At 40.4% G+C, this 9,551-nt stretch overlaps 1 long non-coding RNA gene across 2 annotated transcripts; it reads right to left on the bottom strand.

Moving 5' to 3' along the window:
* Window positions 1–8,652, bottom strand: LOC143692172 (uncharacterized). Of its 2 annotated transcripts, XR_013180028.1 has the most exons (5): window positions 8,314–8,652; window positions 8,022–8,220; window positions 7,637–7,690; window positions 5,226–5,354; window positions 1–5,126 (listed from the first exon to the last, which is right to left on the bottom strand). It is a non-coding gene; the product is annotated as an uncharacterized LOC143692172 (long non-coding RNA). The 2 variants fall into 2 exon arrangements; XR_013180027.1 differs by having other exon boundaries at window positions 1–5,354.
* Between the last annotated feature and the right edge of the window lie 899 nt (window positions 8,653–9,551).

The raw sequence follows: 9,551 nt of genomic DNA, 5'->3' as shown, positions 1-9,551 counted from the left end.
TGTGTTTGTCTCTAATTATAATCAGCCATAAAAACAGACCTGATCTTTCTCCCAGATTAGTAGCAAAGATATATTCTATATTTTACATTACCTCTATTTGGTGAAGGTCAGGAAAGTCTAAACCTTTTACAGCAAAATCTGGTCTTACTCTTCAAATCTTACAGTGGGCACTTGACAGATTCAGGGATAAGGTGGGATGCAGGGCTGAATGCTTATGTGGTTAAAGGAACATATTCACCACTTTTCCACCTCTCCTGAGATACAGAAAAAATAGCATGGATGAAAGACATAGCTTTGTGTATTCTGCACAAAAGGAGTCTAAGGCTTTTGGGAAAACTAAAAAAGAGAATCATTCTATGATTATCCACCTCTGCTGATTTTCCTATTGGAGAGATGAAGTAGGTCATGAAGATCTTCAGCTAAATTCTCAGCTGACTCTAGAATGGTATGATTTATACTTGCTTTTGGACCACACAATATTAACTTCAACTCCTTTAGAATTCATTGGTATTTATTGCTACATGACTTAAACTCTCTTAACACTACCTCTGATTTTGGCTTAACGAGAATTTCTAAGGCTACACTGAGTCATAGTACTACATGCAAGTCTAGAAAGGCATTTGAGAAGCAACTAACAAAAATGTAACAGAAGTAATGCCTGTCATCTCAAACATTGGTTAACACCTCGGCATTCAGTTGTGTCCATGCCTCTTGGGCTTTCCATAATATCAGCTTTGAATATGACCCAACTTGAAATTTAGAATCAGATGAAAATAAAAGTTCCAATGTGTCCAAAGAAAAAAGGCTTTCATTCCTCACTTTTATTATAGTCCACATACAGTACAATGTAGTAATTGAAATAAATATGGAGCAATATAAGAATAAAATGTTTCTTAAGATTATGCTCTACTAAACACATTTTCATGATTTATTTATATGTGTAGACACACACACATACTCTCTGAAATTAACTGAAGAGATGGTGACTTCTGCTGTTACCCTTGGTTCTCTTGTATTGGTTTCTTTATATCTGTAGGAGGTTTATTACATAGCAATGCAATTACAGAAAACTATATTCACCAATCTTTTTATATATTTAATGTGATCAGTGCTCAAAAATGTTTGAAACTAACTGACTCCTCCAGGGCTTTCTGCTCAAGAAGAGCAGTAGTGAAAATTCCATAAAATAGATGAGATTGTGATTTTTTAAAGATCAAAGACAGAAATAAAATGCACTAAAGAAAAAGGCAAGTCATTTGACTACAGTTGAAAGTATTAATCAAAATATTTCCATGCATCTGGGAACATTTGTGGAAACTGTTCTGGAAAAATATTTGTGCTGTAATGTAGTCTTGCTAAAAGCAAACCCGAGAGAAATAGACGTTCACATTGTAACTTAGGCAGACATAAGTGAGGCAATGTTTACTGGAACTGTTAAGTGTGAAGAAACACCAAAAATTTCACAATAAGAGCATGGACTAATAAAGAAAATTTACATGATACTTTTGCTCTGCAACAGCCTACTTAAGGCTTCGTGGCTATTCATATGACAAACTAAGAAGGTTATGGGGTTCAAGTATTTTAGATGAGTCTAAGGGCAAACAAAAATATCCTGTTTCTTATGTCACAAATGCCAGTTCTGCCCATAGAGCATGTTACCCGCTTAGATTGAGAGACAATATCAGGAACAGCAATATCTCCAGGACTGATGGAAGTATCTGATTTTACCTAACTACTTTAAACACAAAGAGAAGTATTTTCAAATGTTCTTTTCATTAATGAACACATATACTACTAATGTGTATAACACTCTCCTTACTGAGGCTCTCAAGATAATGCTGCCAGTGTTGTGGAAAGTAGAAACATGTAGCACCATTCATTTTCAATATTGGACTGGAAAAAAAATCACTGGAAAGCCCTCAAGAATGTGAAAATGTGCCATTTTATGAAGTGTATACTATGCATCTAGAAAGTGGGAGATGCTAAGAATATCACTGAAGAGAAAAATAATAATAAAAAAGAAAGATGAGTCCTAGCTTCCCTCTTCCCATGACTGAGTAGCAGATATGATCAGTAGGAAATCTGGAGCACAGCACATAAAAACACAGGAGAAGAAAAGCCAGTAGGTGCTCTGAGTGACTGAGATGGCAAGGCACACCTTACACCCACATTAATTTGAAAGGAAGGTGGAGATGACACAGAGATAGGAAAGATCAGCAATTTCTTATGGCCAACAGCACAGGAAGGAGACAAGTGACAGGTCGTTGCCATTGGGAACTGCTTCAGGATGGTGAAACAAGCTCTCCACACTAGGTTCTACTTTGTGGCACCTTGCTCAGAAATTGCCAAGGACCAGTGGGGTTTCACATGTGTACTTACTCAGAGCGGTTGACTTTTGAATCACTCTGATTAAATGAGACAAGCCAATAATTTGGAGGATTTTGCTGTGAAATGAGGATTTCTTGAGAATTAAGATCAGTTCTACTAGAAGGACCAAAGATTCTTCATGTCCAGAGGCTCTCCTGGTCTGCAGCAACTGAAGCAACTGCTGGTAGGATCTTGTCTAAAGCCCCAGCAGATGAAATTTTGTGACAGAAGCAGGCAAACTACTCCCTCCAACACCTTTTCACACTTTCCCTTTAAACAGTTTTCTGTCCATGTGGATATGAGCAATCTTACCTCCAAAACAAAATAAAAGTGTCTTGCGTAAAAGTTTCCCAAATGACAGAATTAACACAAACCTCATTCAGTTAGTCATCTAAATGCAATTACTCAAAAAATGATAATAAAAGTCACAAAATTCACTGCCTGGTCTCCAGCAGAGCCAAGACAAGGGAAAGTCAAAATTCTTAGTCAGAATCTTTTCAATGTGACCTAACACTATTCACTGCTACTTTTCTAGTCATCTATTTTTTCTGCTTCATTTGTCATACTCCAAGGTGAGAAATGTGTAAAGAAACCAGTGGGATGGGGGTTTTTGGCAGTCATTTCTTAAACACAGTTGCGACTTGGTCTTGCCATTTAATCTTTGTTCACATTAGTCATCCCACTGACTTTGATGATTTACATTTGTGATTAATCCTGACTTCAATTACAGCACTAAATCTTTAAGAAATATACCTCGCTTGGTTTACCAAGATGTTTGGAAATCAGTGTGCTTGACCACTGCAGGCAGAAAGACACTGGGGACAGATATTTTTCTATGATGTTGTGTTTTGAGATAGGACGCTGAGAGCAAACATCTCACCATGGGTTTTTACAGCCACCATAACAACTAAGAATAGTAAAATGCATATTAACATACTGAGCAGTTGGCTCTCCTATCACAGTAATTATCAGTGAATCATTTGGTGAAACCGCTACACTTTGCAAAATAATTGGAAATGTGTTCTACTGAATAAAAATTTTAATAGTAAACTTAAAGACAAGAAGAACTGTAAAAAGTTTGTCCCACAGCTATGATTATCAGAAGGACAAGAAGAAGCCTTTGTTCTGTGCAGGGAATGATTCTACTACTGTTTTGTGGTTATTGTACACTAAAGCTGTGCAGGCACTGAACAGGTTAATTATAGCCTTATTGAGAGAATGAAGTGTAATTCTTAGTCCTAGACCCTTTCCCTCAAGAACTGTAAAGAGTCTGCAAAACACCCTTAGCAGAGATCACTAAGAAGCATGCTCTTGGCTGTTCAACAGCTGTTGTTGCATGGTCTTTACCATTTAAAGGTTAGTAGATAGCTTAATTCAAAGTTTTGTTCCTGAAATTCTCTGCTCTGCTGCTTGGTAACAGGAGAATGAGACATTGCTGTAATTCCTTTTCATCCTCAACATGCTTCAGGTGACTAAAGTTTTTCCTTCTACGAATGCAGAAGGGAAGTATCTTTCTTGCCAATGAGTCCAACTGGGACCCAGAGGTGTGAGAAACTGGGAGTGCTACAACTCAAGTCCAGAGCAGGACTTTGTCTGACAGACATTTGGAGAAACATCTACCAACCACTGCTGGTATAAACCTCTTTTGCACCAGTTACTTCCTACCTTTTGAGCTGCAGAGCTGTAAATCTGGCATCCAGAATGGTGGGTAGAAAGTGGCCTAATATGCAAGAAAAGACACAAAGAGCAAAAGTGAGCTTGCCTTTTGTGGCATAGCCATTAAGACACTCACCATGGGAGAAGGGTATCAGCGTTTATTACTTACAGGGCAGTTTACGTGTTCAGCTGGATGGACCCTAACCTGAAGAATGTCCTGTGTTAACAAATGTATCTGTGGTAATAAACAGTCAGTCATCATGGATCTTGAACCATGGATTCATACAATGACTTGTGGGTAACCCTGGATGGATGCCAAGCACCCACTGAAGCCCCCTCTGCCTCTATCACTCCCCTCTACAACTGGCCATGGGAAAGAAAGTATAGCAAAGGATTCTTGGGGTTAGATAAGCATCACCATCATGCACAAAACTCAAAATTCACATTGGGGATAGGAATTGAATTTAATGCTAACAAAGAGCAGGATAAGTAAAATATAGCTGAAAGACACCTTCCCTCCACTCCTCCTCATTCCCACCTCTACCTCCTTCCTCCCCCCCAGTGAGAGAAAGGACAGAGTGATGGGAAAGAGGAGTTACAGTCAGTACATCACATGATGTTCTTACTGCTGTTCAGGGAGAAGTCTTCCTCCTGCTCTTGTGTGGGATCCCTCCCACAGGAGATGGTCCTCCATCAGCATCTCCTGTGTGAGTCTATCCCATAGAAACAGTTCTCCATAAACTGCTCCAACCTGGGTCACTGTTCCACAGGGTGCAGTCCTTCAGGCACAGCCTGCTCCACTGTGGGTCCCCAACAGGGTCACAAATCCTACCAGGACACCTGCTCCAGCATGGGCTGCTCTCTCCATGGGTCTGCAGGTCCCCGCCAGGAGCCTCCCAAGGCTCACAGCCTCCTCTCAGGCATTCACCTGCTCCAGCCTGGGGCTCCTCCATGGGCTGTGGGTGGATCTCAGCATCCCCACGGACCTCCATGGGCTGCAGGGGCACAGCTGCTTCACCATGGGCTGCACCAGGGGCTGCAGGGGAATCTGAGCTCTGGCACCTGGAACACCCCCTGCCCTCATTTTCCAGTGACCTCAGTGTCTGCAAAGTTGTTCCTTGCATGTATTCTTTGGCACCAGTTACAATCTGCCCATTAAGGGGTTTTCTTACATATTAAATATGTTATCACAGAGGCCTTACCATCACTCCTGACTGGCTTGGCCCAGAGCAGCAGCTGGTCAGTCCTGGAGCTGGCTGGCACTGGCTCTATCTGACATGGGGGAAGCTTCTGGCAGCATCTCACCGAAATCACCTCTGAAGCCCCAAAACCTGGCCACACAAACCCAACACAAATGGTTTGAGTTGGAAGGGGCCTTAAGGATCATCTAGGTCCAACCCTCAAACATTTGTCCAAACATGTCCTGAACCACTGTTATTCCTTCATAAAGCACCACATGGAAAAGCTAGCTACTTACTAGTGGGCTAAAAATTAGTTCTCAAAAAATAAGTATGATAGAGACTTACATAATAATGTGTACACAGTTTCCTTCATTGTATTTCAGGCAAGAAACAAATGTTAAATGCAAAAAATAGTTAAATGTAGTAACAAAGCAGGGTTGGAGAATATGTGGTCCAATGAAGCCATTCAGGCTCAGAAGTCTTTAAACAAAGCTATTTCAGGGGTACCTTATGTCTCAATGCCTATGTATGCCTTTAGATAGGAAATGGAAATATAGTTTGTTTATCTATTTTGACAATCATACTCTCATTCTTCATGCTTAAACACCAGTACATCAAGAATATTCATTAGACATCTCTTATGTTAGAACAGATAGACATGGATAAAATTTATTACAAAATTAAGCTGGAACTAGAGAAAAGGAAATCCTGATTTAGTGTTGCATATACCTATGTGGCTGCAAACTTCAAAGCTAAAAGTATCTTCTCTACAGAAAAAATTAATTCATTTATGAATTCAGACCTGCTGCTAACAAGAGTAATATGGGAAAGAAAACACACAAGAAAACATTAAACTTGACCGTAATCTTGCTTTTACATTGAGCTGTCATCAACACAGGACAAAGGTTGGAAATAGTACACTCATTTGAGTAATGGTTCAAAATGTCCGTAGTGTTAGTGGCAAGCTAGGCTTACCTCGTATTGTTAGTGAAATATTTTTATGTTAAGCAATTAGAAAAGTCCTTTGAATTAGCTCTAAAAGCTGAGCTGTGGCACACCAAGAAGGAATGAGGCAACAAACTGAAGGGATGGAGGTTTTTTCCCTGCTATCCCATTATTGTTGCCTGCACATGGCACACACCCTTGCAATCCACCCAACCTCCCCTCAGAACTTGGCAGAATCTGTTCCTTATGTCTGCTAGTGATGACACATCCTGGAGGAAAATTTTCTTGAGATTTGTTAAGTTAGCTTCTGAGGTGCCTTTCCTCATGTTCAAACAGAGGAGAAACCAGAAGGGGAGATGACAGAGCTGGGAAGTGTTGATGTTTGTCCAGGGGCAAAAGCAGTTGTAGCCACATTAGTTTGAGCTGAAGTGTGAAATATTATCTGTGAACTTCTTACTGAGCAGCAAGAGAGCCACGGTCCAGAATTAAGTCAAGGGAACCAGACTTCCACTGCTCATGGTGATGAGCACAAAAAGATCCATAAACTAAATATTCTCTCAAATATCCCCAGAAAACAGTCTAAGGAAAATAAGGGATCAGCAAAGCAAGACTTCCTGAAAATATTTAACATCGAGCAAACATGGAAAGAGTAAGAGATTATTCCTTTATCTAGGCCATGTCTCAAGTGCTGTCCATGCAATTTGTGTAAATAAGCATAGAATTTGCCTCCATAGTCTACAAGTTCTATGGACAATGATTCTACTGGTGTTTGGTTCCAAACATATTTGAGAAGTAAAATGTTATTTCCTTGATATTAATAGTCTTCTCAAATATGAGCCTTTTCTCTTTTAAAATGAGTATATTTCTAGAAGGAACAACACAGACCAATCTGTGGGAGCTTAGAAACACGGTTTCATTACAAATGTCAACTAAATGGTAGTTGATGCAGCTGTACTCCTGCCCTATGTACCTGAGCTAAATTCTGCTTGGGCTAATTAGCCATGAAAGAACATCGTCAAGTCTCAGAAGAATAAACATGGACAATTCCTTCCAGACTGACATATTATTCTCTAACACAAAGCTGTTTTAGTTTTCTGACAACAATTCTCATGGAGATGAATTGGTGTTAGTTAAGCCCAGTGCCCAGTAACAGCAATGCAATAAAATGGTCAAGAACACTTGTCATCCAAAACCTCAATTTGCTATTTTGTTTACTGTTCCTCAGCTATTATTCTTAGAATAGAATGTATTGCCTCATAAACAGAAGGAAAACAATAACACCTACTAAAAAGAATCATTAAAAGAAGTGTTTAGCAAGACCATTTTCTCAGCTGCAGGGTGTCAGCCTTCATTCCTATCCCAGGCTATAGGTAACATGCTTACGAAGTTTGTGAACTGGTTTGCTACAGAAAACTTGAGATCAAGCAAGCAGCAGATGATGGGGAAATGTGTAGTTTGAGACCTGATGGAAGTGCACTGGTACTCACCAGCCTTTGTAGAGGTCCTTCACGCTCTTTTCCATTACAGGACAAGAGCACATCCTTTAAAGGATGAAGAGAACAGTGAGACACTCCAAAGCTTCCAGTAAAGATAGACTACCGCTATGATTACCACTATCAGACTGCCTTACCAAATGTATTTCCTATTCCCTGTTGCATTTCTGAGTTCTTATTGAGAAAAAAGAATACAGAACAAAAAACAAAACACAATATTAAAAAAAAAACAAACTCTGAAGAACAAAAATACCAAACAAGCAAAAGAAAACAACCTACCCAAAACCACTACAACAACAACCAAAAAACCAAATAAAAAACCCTCACAGAACAAAATAAAACAAGCCAATTAGGACAGCTTGCTTGAATTTTCACTGACCTTCTGGGTGGTTCTTGTGGCAATCACAGATCTGTGAACATGGTGAATTCTCTGTGCTGGAAAGAACTTGGTCTACCATCCAGATGTATGAAGTCACTCTGCAGTAAACGTCAGCTGGGCTCGGTACAAGCGCACCATACGACAAAAAAGGGACTCTGCTGCTCCATCCACCCCAATAAAGGAAAGAGTTAAACTGAACCTGGAAAGGAAAAAAGGTCAAAACACTTCTTTACATGCACAGACAGTTTAATTGATGGGGGTCTTCTAGTAATTGAGCCAATTTATTGCTCACCGTCTCAATGGGTGTTGGATCCAGAACAGAAACTCCCCCAAAATGGGGTCAGTTGCAGGTCTGATACTAATTAGAGTAGAAGGAAGTGGATGTTTCACTGTCCTTCATGCAGCCTGACTCCTCCTCACCCTTCATTTACTTCTCCCATTACAGAACTGCTAGTCAAACATCTTTCTTCCCTTCTCGAGGCAGGCAGCTCTGGTCTTGCCTGCCTTTAAGGTTGATGACCATTGTAGCTTTGTGATGAACAGCCTGCAAGCCCAGGGTCGCCCAGCACTGAGGTACTTAATTCAACAGCCTGCCCTAGCACTGGAAAATCTGAAGGCCTGGCATTTTTTCTCCCCAGCAGACTGCTGAGCAGACTGCTAAGGAGCTGGGTTGGCAAGCTGGCATGAAACTGGGCAGGCTTTTGACTGAAACCTGCCTGGCAGGCGAGTTTGGAAATGTGCCTGTGTTTTGTCAGAAGATTTGTTAAAACAGACACATTCCCACAGAATGTTCTGATTTTGATTAATCAGCATTTCAGGGTGGGTAAAGTGTTCCCCTGGAAGATTTCTGACTATCTTTGTCTACAATAAGCTGCACATTTGCAACATTCCCAATTGCAATGATCCTTCAGTGTCTTCCACTCAAAATGCTCATGCTGATGATAGTGTAAGTGCTTCCCTCCAGGAATGCTAAGCTCCACCATGTCTGTCATGAGCAAGGGCAGAGTGTGACACAGGCAAGTACTCCAGGCCTGGGCTGTTTGGTATTAGAAAAATACTTTGCAGGCAAACAGAGACAAAATGTCCTTCGCATAACTAAAGTACCTCACAAATATTCATACATATGAATTGCATTGCCCAGGTTAGTTCATCTCACACATACCTGCTCCCAATTTACAATTTAATATTATGAATTACAGGCACTAGAACTGCTGAATTAGAAAAACAAAGCAAGCATGCAGGTTAAAGAAAAGAAACTCATACCATTCTCTGCTCTTCTTCCTGTGTTCTTGCTTCACATTACCACTCTGCCTTCCCACCCACCCCCTGCCTCCCTCACCCTCAGTGTGCCTGGTAAACATTTTAAAAGCCAATGTTATTTGTTTTCATCCCTGTCTTTTTGAGAATAACAACAAGGTTCTGCTTGTTCCGACAAACTGAACTTATTCCCAGGCCCTTCATTTCAAATTTCCTGGGATTTTACACACAGGAAACCCAGAGGAGCATAAGCCTGTCACACTTGTTTTTTGT

Source organism: Agelaius phoeniceus, chromosome Z, assembly GCF_051311805.1.
Source record: "Agelaius phoeniceus isolate bAgePho1 chromosome Z, bAgePho1.hap1, whole genome shotgun sequence".
NCBI classification, from domain to species: domain Eukaryota; kingdom Metazoa; phylum Chordata; class Aves; order Passeriformes; family Icteridae; genus Agelaius; species Agelaius phoeniceus.
The sequence above is the reverse complement of the archived record's forward strand: the minus strand, read 5'-3'. Positions and strand labels throughout refer to the sequence as shown.